This window comes from Rana temporaria, chromosome 2 (genome assembly GCF_905171775.1).
Source record: "Rana temporaria chromosome 2, aRanTem1.1, whole genome shotgun sequence".
NCBI classification, from domain to species: Eukaryota; Metazoa; Chordata; class Amphibia; order Anura; family Ranidae; genus Rana; species Rana temporaria.
The window spans coordinates 184,879,156-184,895,163 of NC_053490.1; the positions used below are offsets into that span (position 1 = coordinate 184,879,156).

Consider the following 16,008-nt stretch of genomic DNA (forward strand, 5'->3'; position numbering starts at 1 on the left):
AATATTTGGGACTTTTTTCACCCGATAGCCACTTCCACATGAATGGGACTCGTGCTTACAGACTTTGGGCCAGATTCACCAAAGGGGATACGACGGCGTATCTCCTGTTACACCGTCGTATCTCTGTTTCTATCTATGCGACTGATTCATAGAATCAGTTACGCATAGATATCCATAAGATCCGACAGGTGTAATTGTTTTACACTGTCGGACCTTAGGATGCAGTACCTCGGCCGCCGCTGGGGGGAGTTTGCGTCGTAAACCAGCGTCCGGTATGCAAAATAGGAGTTACGGCGATCCACAACGGATTTTCGCGTTCGCTACGTCGCCGCTAGTTTAGTTTCCCGTCGCAAATTTAGTCGTCGTTTTGGGTGCCCTAACTTTAGTCAGCAATCGTATTGCTGTCTAAAGTATGGCCGTCGTTCCCGCGACGTCCGGGAATACGGAAGTACGCTACGCGCGTCGCCGTTCGAAAAAATGACGTCACGGCGCGCACAGCACGACGGGAATTGCAAAACGGAGCATGCGCAGTAGGTCTGGCGTGGGAGAACGCCTAATTTAAATGGCACACGCCCATTTGAATTGGCCCGCCTTGCGCCGGAGTAGTTTTCATCGCAAGTGCTTTGTGAATCAGGCACTTGCGATGAAAACTTGCGGCGGTGTAACGTATCTACGATAGGTTACGCCGCCGCGATTCTACGTGAATCTGGCCCTTTATCACTTGCCAGTTACCTCTGCATAGAAGGGACTGTGTTTATATCATATTTTATTTTATATGTATTGTTTCTTCCACGTTGGAGTGATTATGACACTATCACTGATTCGTTATGATATGAGTATTCTTATATTGATTAGTTTGTGATATTACTCATTACACTATTTGTAAACCTTTTACTCATTGCTTTTCACACCACAGTTTGAACCATATTCAGTCCACCCACCCAGGCCCAGCGCTGCACTTCTTATTCACATTACATTCTCTATTTGCTAGCACCTTCTTTTCCCTGTTCTGGCAGCCCCCGGTAATACCGTCCCTTCCATTTACCTCCCTTCAGACTAGTCAGTTCTTCCTCTTCTCCTCACTGACCTCACAACACGAGTGACGACCTGCTCACGCTTGGGACGGGGAGAAGATGAAGCTGCCGCTGCGCAGAGGAGAGGGTAGGCGGAGCTTTAGGCGGTCTTGGCGATCCCACTCATAGACGAGCATGGGGGCGCCATTATACTGCCTGCCAGCCAGCCGGGTTAACAGCACTGTATGTGAATTTCCATGCCGCTGCCGTCACCGGAGCTACAGTGCGGGAGACAGCGCCTGCAGGAGAACAAGTGGGATTTTTTTTTGTGCCCCCCCCCCCCCAGGCGCCCATGGCACTTGCCATGGCTGCCATAAGGTTGGATACTCCACTGGATTCATGGAGATTTATTGTCTCAAACAGAACTGTGGGAGAGAGTTAGGGCTGGAACACCCTTTAGTAGTTGCAATGTTAATTTAGCAGCCTCTATAAACTTCTATAGGCAGCCAGCCATGTAGGGAAATGCATCCAGCAAGACACCACATCTGCGTGTGTGTGGCGCTGTGTCCTGCGTCCTGCCTGGTTTAACCCTCTTTCCTCTACCCAGAGTGTGTGTTAGAAGTGCGGACACTGGGGGAGCTGTTTGCCGCTTTGTTGCTCCTCATCCAGAGTGTGTGTTAGAAGTGCGGACACTAGGGGGAGCTGTTTGCCACTCTGTTGCTCCTCATCCAGAGTGTGTGTTAGGAGTGCAGACACCACTGGGGGAGCTGTGTCCCGCCTTGTTGCTCCTCATCCAGAGTGTATGTTAGCAGTGCGGACACTGGGGGGAGCTGTTTCCCGCTTTGTTGCTCTTCATTCAGAGTGTGTGTTAGGAGTAGGGAGCTGTTTCCCGCTTTGTAGCTCCTCATTCAGAGTGTGTGTTAGGAGTGGGGAGCCGTTTCCCGCTTTGTAGCTCCTCATTCAGAGTGTGTGTTAGGAGTAGGGAGCTGTTTCCCGCTTTGTAGCTCCTCATTCAGAGTGTGTGTTAGGAGTGGGGAGCTGTTTCCCGCTTTGTTGCTATTCAGCCAAAATGTGTGTTAGAAGTGTGGACACTGGGGGGAGCTGTTTCCCGCTTTGTTGCTCCTCATTCAGAGTGTGTGTTAGGAGTGGGGAGCTGTGTCCCACTTTGTTGCTATTCATCCAGAGTGTTAGAAGTACGGACACTGGGGGGAGCTGTTTCCCACTTTGTTGCTCCTCATCCAGCGTGTGTGTTAGAAGTGCGGACACTAGGGGGAGTTGTTTTCTGCTTTGTTGCCCCTCATCCAGTGTGTGTGTTAGAAGTACGGACACTGGGGGGAGTTGTTTCCTGCTTTGTTGCCCCTCATTCAGAGTGTGTGTTAGAAGTGCGGACACTAGGGGGAGCTGTTTCCTGCTGTGTTGCCCCTCATTCAGAGTGTGTGTTAGAAGTGCGGACACTAGGGGGAGTTGTTTCCCGCTTTGTTGCTCCTCATCCAGTGTGTGTGTTAGAAGTGAGGACACTGGGGGAGTTGTTTCCTGCTTTGTTGCCCCCTCATCCAGAGTGTGTGTTCGGAATACGGACACTAGGGGGAGCTGTTTCCTGCTTTGTTGCTCCTCATTCAGAGTGTGTGTTAGGAGTGCGGACACTGGGGGGAGCTGTTTCCTGCTTTGTTGCTCCTCATTCAGAGTGTGTGTTAGGAGTGCGGACACTGGGGGGAGCTGTTTCCTGCTTTGTTGCTCCTCATTCAGAGTGTGTGTTAGAAGTGCGGACACTGGGGGGAGTTGTTTCCCGCTTTGTTGCCCCTCATCCAGAGTGTGTGTTCGGAATACGGACACTAGGGGGAGCTGTTTCCTGCTGTGTTGCTCCTCATCCAGAGTGTGTGTTAGAAGTGCGGACACTAGGGGGAGTTGTTTCCCCTCATCCAGAGTGTGTGTTAGAAGTGTGGACACTGGGGGGAGTTGTTTCCTGCTTTGTTGCCCCTCATCCAGAGTGTGTGTTCGGAATACGGACACTAGGGGGAGCTGTTTCCTGCTGTGTTGCTCCTCATTCAGAGTGTGTGCTAGAAGTGCGGACACTAGGGGGAGTTGTTTCCCCTCATCCAGAGTGTGTGTTCGGAATACGGACACTAGGGGGAGCTGTTTCCTGCTGTGTTGCTCCTCATCCAGAGTGTGTGTTCGGAATACGGACACTGGGTGCCGCTGTGTCCCGTCTTGTCCCTCCAGCACACGTCGCTCTCTCTCCTCCCAGGGGGGAATGCGGGGAGGGGGAGCCGGTTGGCTCAGAGTGGATGTGAGAGAACACGAAGGAGGGGAGAATAGAGCGGCGGTGGCGGCTTGCTGTTGTTCGGTTTATCTTCCCGCTCCCGCTGGTTAGAAGGAGGCAGCATTGCTCATCTCCACCCCTCCTCCAGGGAGAGCAGGCTGTGGAAATCGTGTTTGGAGAGCTGTTCTGACAATGGCGAGCCTGAGGCAGACCTCATCCTGCTGCCTGCACGCCGGCCCAGCACATTAATGGCAGCAGACCCCCGGGGGTAGAAGGACGGACGGTACCGAGAGTCGGGGAGCTGCCAGAGACCAGAACGGGAGACACTAGGACGGGGAGCCGGCTGTGAGAGGTAATACAAAGCTCCCTCACATCATACAAACAGCCATAGGGGGACTCCGGCCACCTTCCCTCTACGCAGGGAGAGCAGGGACCAGAAGGGGGCGGTGTAGACAGAGGAGGGGGGAGTGTGGAGGTGGCAGCTCAGATTGAATGGGAAGGAGAGAGAAGGAAGGAGGAGGGCATGGCTGGAGAAGAAAGGTGTTCTGTCTGTGGACACACAGGAGGATTGTCTGTCACCCTGAGTGTTATGGAGAACATTCCCACACTACATACAAGGGAACAAAGACATGATGGGGGACACCAGCCAGGATCACTGACAACAGACATCCATACTCTCCTCTGATGACATGTGTCCAAGCTCTGATCTTCCCTACTACATTAGAGCTTTATTACTGTGTATAGGCAGATAAGGATGATCTGTACTGCATACTTCCAGTGGTCCAGCTTGGCACGGTGTAGCTATGTATATCTCATACCCGCGGGATCTGACAAATATTGTAGTAGTTGGGGCTACCATAGCCAACGCTGCAATCTTTGGGGCCCCGTGTCCAGCAACTGTGCAGTCACCCCAGGGGGTTGTTGCCTTGGCACGACCACAATTTTATAGAATGCTGTGTATTTCTTTTCATTGGACGAGGTGGAGATCATGACATCACATCCCTCACCTTTCCACCTGCCTCAATCAGAGAACGCCTTGTGTTCATTGACAAGAGTGGGAAGTGCGGAGTGGGCGACCCCCCCCTTGGTCGGTGTGCTGTGGTAGTGTCAACTATTTCCAGCGCTCTACATCAGGTAGGAAGATCTGCCTACTTAACATTGGTCCAGGCAAGAGCAATGCAATAAAGATTTTACCTGGAGTTCAGCTTTAGGGCCAGTTCACACCACGTGTGTGAGTACAATGCTTATCTTTTTATTAAAAAATAAATAAAAATCTGCATCAAAATGCATGGAAAGTAGGTTGTGTTTTCTAATGGGAAAAGTTTGCACCAGTGCAGTGCGTTTCAGTTCCAGATAGGAAAAAGTAGAACATGCAACTTATTTTTTTCAAAAACACCTCGGTGAATAAAAAGCATCTGGAAACAAATCAAAAAAGGCACCGGAATGCCCCATGTTAAAAATGCGCGTAAAGAAATGCATCCAGAACGGCTATGGAGGAGGTTTTTGTGGTGTGAACAGGCACTGCGGGCCTCTTCACACCTCATACAGTCCAGTGCATTTTTTGTTCTGCATCAAAAACACATGAAAAGGAGGTTATATGTTTTCCTTCAGTTTCATGGTGTTCCAGGGGAAAAAAAAATAGAACATGCTTAATTTTTCCTCCACTGGAATGCAGTAAATCGTATCACAGTACAGTGGAAAAAACAAGAAAAAAAGCATCTGTAAATGCATAAAAAAATGCACCGGAACACATGAAAAACGCGTTAAAACGTGCAGGTAGAAACGCATCTATAACAAATTTGCATTGAGTTTTTGTGGTGTAAACCAATCCTAAAGGAGAAGTGAACATGTTATAGATGCATCAGTCACCGCATTCGACCAATCCCTGGATTCCACCCCAATCCCCTGTTTTGACAGAATGCAGGGGATCTCCTGTCACAATCTAAAAATAATACGGCCGGGTGGGCGGGCCTCCTCCCGCCCCGGCACTGCCAATCATTCACAGTGTTCTGTGAATGTGAAAACTACAAGTCCCGAGATTCTTTGTGGCTGTTGACTTGTAGTACTTCTCAATGAACTACTGTGGAGCTGTTTAGGGCTCTAGTAGTTCATTGAGACTGCCTGTCTGGACGGAGAGTCTGCAGGACGATCTGCTGATTGTGGGTGCAATGCTTTACAGGCTCCCAACAGCAAAAAATAATTAATGCGTTTTATTTTTTTACCTGCCAAAAAATGTGCATTAATTATTGTTTTTGTAAAGGTGAGCCTATCTGCTAAAGCTCAGGAAAAAGACAACTCTCCTATGCGGTGGGTTGTGCCTATGCTGCAAGGGTTAAATGTTTTTAGTCTAGGGCAGGGGTGTCAAACTGGCAGCTTTCCAGCTGTTGTGGAACTACAAGTCCCATCATGCCTCTGCCTGTGAGAGTCATGCTTGTAACTGTCAACCTTGCAATGCCTCATAGGAATTGTAGTTCTGTAACAGCTGGAGGGACGCCAGTTTGACACCTGTGGTCTAGGGTATGGTAAATACATTTTTAGCTTGTGTGATCCTCTACTGCCCTGGCAGACTATGCTACAGCAGTGGACTGTCCCTTGGCATTCTCATGTCCAGTGCAGGGCTATAGACCTGCATCAAAGGTATCTGATTGCTGGGGGAGGAGGCTGCTGGGGACTGGGCTGGAAGGTAAATAAAGCTTCCTTACCTAGTCCCCTAAACATAAGCAGGTAGGTAACCCTTGAAAGTGGGGCTGTACACCAGGGTTTGACAAATTTGCTTGGAATCTAGGAGCCAGCTAAAAGTTAGGAGCCAGAAAACGCACCCCATCCCGACGATTTAAATGGAGTAATGCAAGATAGAGGCCACGTGCTGGGTACACCTGACTGAGAAGACAAATCAATCTGAGAATTTCCAATGTATTTGCTCATTCCTGGTATTTATCTAGCACTGGTAATTTTATGCAGATCTTTGCATAATGTACATTCATTTATGTGGATGCAGATTTTTCTGATGTGCATGGAATCGTACAACGCACAAATCCATGTAGCTATGGTTTAGGAACTGCTAGAGTCTCTGCTGAAGATGTGAATACTTGCAGTTTGGCAAGTTACCTCCGCTCTAGCCCCTGATTCTTGCCTTTCCATGAAAAGGTCACAGAAATCATTAGATGAAACCGAGGCTTTGTAAGCTCATTATTGTCTATCAGTCAGACCCAATGCAAATGGGATGTGTCTGAGCAGCCTTGACATGGCCTCATTAACACCACAATCAGACAGTGATTAGAACAAGACAAAAGCAAATGTCACAAATATACTGGATGTCATCAAGGTAGACTGCTATGACAATGGAAGGGTATTGTTGACTGTGTAGTCTTACTGGGTAATCGTTTATTTTTAAAATTTTAAGGAACTTTCCAAGTGGATGCTTTTACAGGCACCTATGTTGTCTTTCAGAGCCCATTATGGCCATTTTTAAAAATGGTGTGATTTAACGTGCCTTGCCTAGATCACAATGATACAAAACAAGAGAATTGTCATTGTTTTCTGTGGTGCATTTTTTGGGGTATAAAAACCATTTTTTTTAACAATAGACTTCAGTGGCAGCACATGAAAAATGCATTTTCTCCTATCACCTTCTAGGACCGCACACCTGAGATGAGGGCTCCTCCCCAAAGGAAACACAATCAATTGACAGCTTGTTATAAGTCCCTATCCCCTTGATCCCCAGTATTGATTGTGTGTCTCCCGAACACAGCGACATGTTTGTTTGAATGACCTAAAGACCGGGGAGGGTCTAATGGTACCCCTGTTGAGACAGGGGTCACATTAGGCAGGTTTGTTGACATTCATCAATGTGCCATTTTCTTTTTGTGTTGTCATATGTGTTGAAGCACTTTACATTTGGAGCGGGTAAGGGTTAACCGCTGACCATGGCTTCTTGGTATCTGTTGCCAGCTAATCAAAACGTATGTTTTATGTGCTACCGTTTTCTACAATGGACCTTCAAACACACTGAAGCACAGAAAAAGCAGACATATTGGCCTGGATTCACAAAGCACTTACGCCGACGTATCTCGAGATACGCCACGTAAGTGTAACTATGCACCGTTGTATCTGTGCGCCTGAAAATAGGCTTCCTACGACCGACACAACTTTCCTACGCTGGCGTATCGTAGGCACATATTTACGCTGGGCACATTGATTTTCTATGCACATATGCAAATGAGGTAGATACACCGATTCAGGAACGTAGTTGCGCCCGGCGCATAATATACGCAGTTTGCGTAAGTCGTACGTCCAGGCGTAAAGTTATTTCCCATATAGGAGGCGCAACTCATGCAAAGGTATGGACCAGGGAACACAAGCCGTCGTATCTTTTGTCATTTACGTTGTATGTGAATATGACTAGGTGTAGGTTACGTTCACGTCGTAGGTAGTGATTCGACGTATCTTAGGCAGTTGTTATTTTGAGCATGCGCACTGGGATGCGGCCACGGGACGGCGCATGCGCCGTACGTTATTCGTATCTTTATGACGCTCAGTCCATTTACATGGGGTCATGCCTCATTAGCATGGCTCACGCCCACTTCCACCTACGCTGGCTTACGCCGAGGAAGCCCAGCGTAGATTTGGGGGCGAGTGCTTTGTGAATACTGTGCTTGCCCCTGTGCGCTGCGCTGGCGTAGCGTATATTAGATACGCAACGCCGGCATAAATATGCGCCGATGTATGTGAATCCGGGCCTTTGTATTTTTCAAAATGCATTGCACTGCAGCACTGGTATGAAAACGGGCACTATTTTTATAATTGGGGAAGTTAAACACATGTTGGCGCATTGTACCATGTGCGTTAGAAGCAGCAGTGCAATCAATGACTTTGTTGTTTAGTTGAGCGTCTTAGTAGGTGGGGTGAGAGGTGTGGGGTTACTTGTGTTATCACATGTAATGGGTAATATTATCCTCCTAAAGCTACTTCCTTGTTTTTGTTGTAGAAAGTGTGAGCATGTTCCATCTTTTTAGTTTGCTTTCTCAGAATTGCACACCATCTAAGAAGGGTGGTAGAGTCCTGGAATGAATTGACCCAGCTACTGGACATGTGTGATTTAATAAACACAATTCGGCATTTATTATATTGAATATTACTACTTTACTATCTGTATATACTGGTTGTATTTTTAGTTTACAGGGTAATGATGTCTAATTGTCTATAGTGGAATATTTCTCAGTGACTGCTCTGTAGCTAGCACATGTGACATGTTTTCTGAGGACACCAAATATTTTATTACACTGTCTTAAACACTACCCCACAATGCCTAGGAGTCGAGGATTTTTCAGCTGCTACTTTTTTGGAGTCCATGTTAGCCGATGACCATGGATTTGCATGTTTTGTGGCCTCCTGAAAGCTGCTGTTGGCTTCAGCACAGGCTGGCTTCCTCCTCCTCTATTAAAGTAAACCCCCACTTGTCTTGATAAACAAATCCTCTCCAAAGCCAGTTACCGTAATATACTCAAGTATAAGCCGAGGTACCCAATTTTACCCCCAAAAAATGGGAAAACGTATTGACTTGAGTATAAGCCTAGGGCGAGAATGCAGCAGCTACTGTAAGCGGAAAAGAGGGCCAACAATGCCTATTTGCACGCCACCAGTAGCACTATGCAGAATTCTGGGAGAAGCAGTAACACAGGAACTCACTGGGTTAATGAGTTTTCTGGGGGTGTTGTGTTCAAAACTTGTGCAAAGACAACCCCCCGAATTTGTTGTTACAATTGCAGGGAAATGAAGGTTGAGCTTTGGAAAAATCATGTAAAGCCATGAAAATAATAATATTATTACACAGGATTTATATAGTGCCGACAGTTTACTTAGTGCTTTACAACTTGAGGGTAGACAGTACAAATTCAATACACTTTAATACAGTAGGAATCAGAGGGCTCGGCTCATTGCATCAAATTATAAAATGACTTGTGTAGCAATTAAGTATATGATATGTGAGTTATACATATGAGCATGAACTTTTGCTCTTAATTACATACCGTTACCCTTGGTTCACACCAATGCGTTTATTTAGTGTGTTTAGCAAAAACGAACTACAGTTTATTCAACATGGTTTCCTATGGATCTAGTTCAAATCTGTGTTTTGAGTCGGTGCGTTTTTTTTTTTTTTTGGAAAGGGTCAGGGACTTTTTTTCCTGCAGCAGATTGCGTTTCGCATGTAATAGATTTCATTGGTCCCACATCAAAAAACACATCAGTCTGTTGGGCATTTTGCTTTTTTTTGGCCAATAGGAAAGTATGACAGTTCTGTTCATGGAGTGTGACTTTTGCACTCGCTGGCATTCAAGTAGCATCAAATTAATGCAGGAACCTTTTTGTCCAAATCGTATCTTGGGGTTAAGGACTTGGGTTAGGGTTAAATGTTAGTGTTAGGGTTAGCCGTAATTCTTAGAAAGCTAACCCTAACAATTCCCTCTAACCCCAACATCTAACTCTACCTGCTAACCCTAACATTTAACCCTAGCGCTTAAACCTAACATGCTACTTTGAAAACATTAAGGTCCCTGACCTTCTTTGATATGATTTTGATGCTGTTTGAGTGCCAGAGAGTGTAAAGTCACATCAAAGCTGCACATTCCTATTGGCTAAAAAAAAAATGCAAAATGCGTTCAAAAACGCACCACAAAATGAGCTGAAAAGTGCATCAACTGTAATGCCGCGTACACACGACCGTTTTTAATGTCATGGAAAAAACTATGTTTTTCTGTACGCGATTCCTCTCAAACCTGCCTTGCATACACACGATCGTGATAAAAAATGCTCGAGCAAAGCGCGGTGACATACAACGGCACTATAAAGGGGACGTTCCATTCCAATGGCGCCACCCTTTGGCCTGATTATGCAAATTTCCCTTCTCATAACTTGCTTCTGAGCATGCACATTTTTTCCCAGTCGTTAAAGCCTACACATGACCGTTTTTCACGACGTGAAAAACGACGAGAAAAAATAGAGCAGGTTCTAAATTTTTAATGCCCATTTTTCTCGTCAAGAAAAATGCTCTGGAGCCTACACACGATAGTTTTTAATGACCAATTAAAACAATTGCATTTTTCTCGTCATGAAAAACGTTGGTGCTTTTCGCAGAGTAAATGCAACATTCCCTAACACTCGTCAAGAAGAGTTAAACAACATTGTATAACCCAAGGTCAATCTGTGGGCTTCACCCGACCCACCGCAACTGCTAAATGTTCCGCCCGTCGTAGACGTGAATTCATGTGCACCTGACCCACAGACATTTTAACCCCTTCCGACGAATGGCTTTCTTGGGATTACACCTGTTGCGTCTGTGCGATATGCAGGAGGGGGGCTGTGTAATAAGGGGTCAAGGCTGCTATTATCTACCATCTTCTTTTTTTTTTTTTGCAGGTGAATGTGGCCCTCCATGCATTCACATACATTGAATCTGGCCCTTAAGTGGAAAAAGGTTGACCCCTGATATAGCCTAACACTTGAGGCTAAAAAAAGTTGACCAGAGGAAGAAAAATAATGAGGGGAAGCTCTGTACAATGTGCAAAGTTTATAGAGCTCACTGTTTAACTTTTGTATAGCAGAGAACTGCTATGCAGAATTGATACAATGTTGCAGAGACATTGTTTATCTTAGGTTATCTATTGTACATCTGTGAAGAGATTCAGTCTGGTAAACTGGTCAACAACAAAGTTTTGTCTATGCAACTGTATCAACTCTCTCTGTAGTAGCCAATTTATTAACACACAGTCATGCTAGGTTCACACTGGTGCGATGCAGGGACCAAAGCGACTCCTGTGCGGGTTCCTGCCTCGAATCTGAATCGCAGGCAGTTTACACTGCACTCTGCGAACCGCTGCAGGTGTCTATATAGTCAATGACACCCCTCAAATCGGTTCACAGAAAGCTGTGTGAACTGTGGAATCGGATTGCATGGGAAGGAACACCCATGTCATCTGATTCCAGTGTAGACCTAAAAAGGTTCCTGCACCATTTTGGTGCGAAAGTGATGCGAATTCAGCCATGCAAACTGGCTGAGTTTGCATCGCACAGACATCGCATGTGTGCACTAGAATGCGGTGTGAATCGCATGCGAGATCTGCAATCGCATTACTGTGAACCCAGCCTCCGTGTTGAGCGCAGGAAGCTCTCTACATTTTGTAGATAGTGCAGAGCTCTCATCTCCCTCATATTCTATTTCCTCATATATATATATATATATATATATATATATATATATATGTATGTGTATGTATATATATATATATTTTCCCTCTTAGGATCAAATGTTGCAATCGCATTAACCACGAAAAATAAGCTGACATTTCACACATCAAAATTTTATGTGTATTTTTGGTGTAAATGCTGAGATATTTGAAAAGTGAAATTCTTATACTTGTGATTCCTGGTTTCTTGTGTGGCTGTGGTACAAACATTGGGTTGTAAATTAGACTTTGGCTTATGCCCCGTACACACGTACGGGTTTCCCGGCTGCCTCTTTACCGTCGGGAAACCCAGGGGGAAAGCCGAGAACCGATTCGGCAGCTTTTTCCCTCTACACACGGCCGGTTTTCTTGGCAGGAAAACTGCCATGAGAGCTTTGGCCGGGAAACCCAGCCGTGTGTAAGCTCCACCTCAGTGTTTCCCATAGGGAAACTGCAGAGAAAAAGACCGCCGGGAATCGCGGCAAGAAAAAAGAGAACTGCCATGGAGCATACACACAGACAGTTTTCCCGGCCAAAAGCTTTCATGGCAGCTTTCCCGATGGAAAAACTGGTCGTGTGTATGAGGCATTAGACTTGGAAGCTGCCTTATTTTGCTAGTCTTTGAATGTGCAAGCTCCAGGGGCCAGTTTCTAATGTTTTTTAATTAGTGATTCCCTAATTTGTTATTTCCGTATTATAAGTTCTGACAGGCTCCTTTTTATTACACCGAAAATCACAAAGCTGTTGTCCTCTCCCTGCTTTCTTTCACGAAATCCTTGTGAATATTAAGGACACTTTCACACTGAGGCGCGGGGACATCGGCGTTTAACCCCCCCGCTAGCAGGCAAAAAACGCCCGCAAAGCACCGCTTCGGCGGTGCTGCCCATTGATTTCGATCAAAAGATGCTACTTGCAGGTTTTTTTTTAGCGTCCTGCCAGCACACAGCTTCAGTGTGAAAGCACTCGGGCTTTCACACTAGAGTGACAGGAGTGGTGATTTGCATTTTTTTAGCGCTAACATGCCTTGTATCCTGTGAGTGGTAGCAATGAACAACATACAACTCCCTGTGGTAAATTTGCAGTGGGGCAGCCTAAACTGAGCATAGCGTAGCTTGAAGCACCTGGGAAAACGTGTATCAAGTTTTTTTTTTTTTTCTCTGGTAACTTTCCATTGGCTAAAACAAATAAATATAATTATATATACTTAAGCCTGAGATGCATGCAAAAAGACCCGTAAAAATTAAGAAAAAAATTGAATGCAGCCTTCGTTTTTTTTTTTTTTTTTTTTTTTTTTTTACATAGCAGAAGCATGGCTTGGCTGCAGGGGTCTGGAGGGGGAGGGGTGTTTAGTCTGATCTGAAATCTGATATTTTCCTGAAGGTTTTCTAAAGGAAAATGTCTTATCCTTGAAGATTTTTTTGGATTTTACTAATGTGCTTGTTTCAGGTCAATGACTCAGTAGATAAGCAACCAGTGTGACCACTTCACAAAGTTAAGCTTGGCAGCCAGCTTACCTAGTTATAGCCAAACATGTTCTCCTTTAGAGATCCGTGTGTCATCTGTTTATACCACCTCCAATTGTGGAATTTGCAGGCCACGTGGAAATTTTCTGCTTACAGTCTGCAGAACACAATGCTAAAATTCACTTGAATGTATTTGTCAGCCCTCAAAAAATCCACTCGCCTGCTCGCATTTCGTGAGTGGATTTTGAGGGTTGGCGAGGAAGGGTGGGTTGTATGGGAGGCCAGGTGATCCCTCAATCTGTAGGTAGTATGGCCATCACACTGAATTTTGCAAAGGTTGCACATAATTACATATATCAAATACCTAGTGTTACAATTAATGAAGGAAGTAATGTCATGATTTCTGTCATTAATAGTAGAATCCCCTCTAAGTCTAGGTTCACACTGAATGTGGCTTTGAAATCTCACTTCTCATTTCAAAGCTGCATGTCAGTGGGACTCCAGGTGCAACTTGGCTGACAACTGCAACTTCATGCACAGATGTCTATGCAAGTTACACCTGAAGTCGACAAATGTAGTGCAGGAACTACTTTTTCAAATCAGTGCAGCACAGCAAAGTCAGTGACGCACCAATTTGAACGGTTCCATTGCCAACAGGGTGCGACTTGTCATGCTATTTGACCTGTCAAATCTGCACCGGTGTGAGCAGCAGGGGGATCCACGAATGCCACATGCAAAGATGTGTGTTTTTGGAAATGTTTTTATGAACTTGGATGAAACAAAGGTGATTTTACTGGATGTGTGGCCAACCAGATTTCCTTTTTTCTCAAAGTTTCCTTAACCCTTTCCCTCTTCCCAAATAGGTCTAGACCCCCTCCCCCAATTATTCTTTACATCCCTCCACTGGCCACTTGATCTGACATCTGCTGTTTGCCTTCATAGTAGGCACTACTTTAGGGTAATTTACAGAAGAGAGATGTGTGCTTTGATCTTACGACACTACTGATCGTTCCCCATTGACAGAAATAAAACCTAGTACAAACAGGCTGAATGTTCAATAGAAACTGGCTGACATTCGGCCTGGAGTTCGGCTGCCTTCAATGTCTGATAGCACTGACTGGGGGGGGGGGGGCGACGATAGCACTGACTGGGGGGGGGGGGACGATAGCACTGACTGGGGGGGGCGACGATAGCACTGACTGGGGGGGGGGGCGACGATGGCACTGACTGGGGGGGGGGCGACGATGGCACTGACTGGGGGGGGGGGGGACGATGGCACTGACTGGGGGGGGGCGACGATGGCACTGACTGGGGGGGGGGCGACGATAGCACTGACTGGGGGGGGCGACGATAGCACTGACTGGGGGGGGGCGACGATAGCACTGACTGGGGGGGGGCGACGATAGCACTGACTGGGGGGGGCGGCGACGATAGCACTGACTGGGGGGGGGGCGACGATACCACTGACTGGGGGGGGGGGGCGACGATAGCACTGACTGGGGGGGGCGGCGACGATAGCACTGACTGGGGGGGGGGGCGACGATAGCACTGACTGGGGGGGGGCGACGATAGCACTGACTGGGGGGGGGGCGACGATAGCACTGACTGGGGGGGGGGGCGACGATAGCACTGACTGGGGGGGGGGGCGACGATAGCACTGACTGGGGGGGGGGCGACGATGGCACTGACTGGGGGGGGGCGACGATGGCACTGACTGGGGGGGGGGCGACGATGGCACTGACTGGGGGGGGCGACGATGGCACTGACTGGGGGGGGGGGGCGACGATGGCACTGACTGGGGGGGGGCGACGATGGCACTGACTGGGGGGGGGCGACGATAGCACTGACTGGGGGGGGGGCGACGATAGCACTGACTGGTGGGGGGGCGACGATAGCACTGACTGGGGGGGGGGGCGACGATAGCACTGACTGGGGGGGGGGGGCGACGATAGCACTGACTGGGGGGGGGGCGACGATAGCACTGACTGGGGGGGGGCGACGATAGCACTGACTGGGGGGGGGGCGACGATAGCACTGACTGGGGGGGGGGCGACGATAGCACTGACTGGGGGGGGGGCGACGATGGCACTGACTGGGGGGGGGGCGAGGATAGCACTGACTGGGGGGGGGGCGACGATGGCACTGACTGGGGGGGGGGCGACGATGGCACTGACTGGGGGGGGCGACGATGGCACTGACTGGGGGGGGGGGGCGACGATGGCACTGACTGGGGGGGGGGGCGACGATGGCACTGACGGGGGGGGGGGCGACGATAGCACTGACTGGGGGGGGGGCGACGATAGCACTGACTGGTGGGGGGGCGACGATAGCACTGACTGGGGGGGGGGGGCGACGATAGCACTGACTGGGGGGGGGGGCGACGATAGCACTGACTGGGGGGGGGGCGACGATAGCACTGACTGGGGGGGGGGGCGACGATAGCACTGACTGGGGGGGGGCGACGATAGCACTGACTGGGGGGGGGCGACGATGGCACTGACTGGGGGGGGGGCGACGATGGCACTGACTGGGGGGGGGGCGACGATGGCACTGACTGGGGGGGGGAGACGATGGCACTGACTGGGGGGGGGGAGACGATGGCACTGACTGGGGGGGGGGCGACGATGGCACTGACTGGGGGGGGGGCGACGATGGCACTGACTGGGGGGGGGGGCGACGATGGCACTGACTGGGGGGGGGGGCGACGATAGCACTGACTGGGGGAGATTGCTGAACGTCAGATTGTTAGTACAGCGGATTCTCCTGAGCTGTCAGTTTTGTTTCTTTCAGTTGTGCTACGTTTAACGCAGGGCTTGACAAATCCCGGTCGCCATGGCGACTAGAAATAGCCTCCTGGCGACTTGGCTTGGCTTGGCTTGGAGGGTGGGCATAAAAAAAAACACATTTTTTTTTTTTTTTTTGTGAAGTCCCCAGCTCTTCCTTGTGTGAGCTGGCGCCATCTGGTGGTGGCCGTTGGTATTACAAGTTAAACAGCAATTCTAATGTAATTTTTCACTGCCATCTTCTTCCCTCTAATTAGAACCCTCAAA

General features: G+C 48.2%; 1 protein-coding gene across 4 annotated transcripts in view; it reads left to right on the forward strand.

Annotated features, from left to right (window-relative positions):
* The first annotated feature begins 3,272 nt into the window (after window positions 1-3,272).
* Window positions 3,273-16,008, forward strand: part of FARP1 (FERM, ARH/RhoGEF and pleckstrin domain protein 1) — a 254,102-nt gene continuing 241,366 nt past the window's right edge. For 2 of the 4 annotated variants that reach the window (XM_040336128.1, XM_040336129.1), the window contains exon 1: window positions 3,273-3,625. The gene's annotated coding sequence lies outside the window, so the exon portion shown is untranslated. The remainder of the gene's footprint in view (window positions 3,626-16,008) is intronic. The other 2 variants (XM_040336127.1, XM_040336130.1) reach the window with 1 other exon arrangement.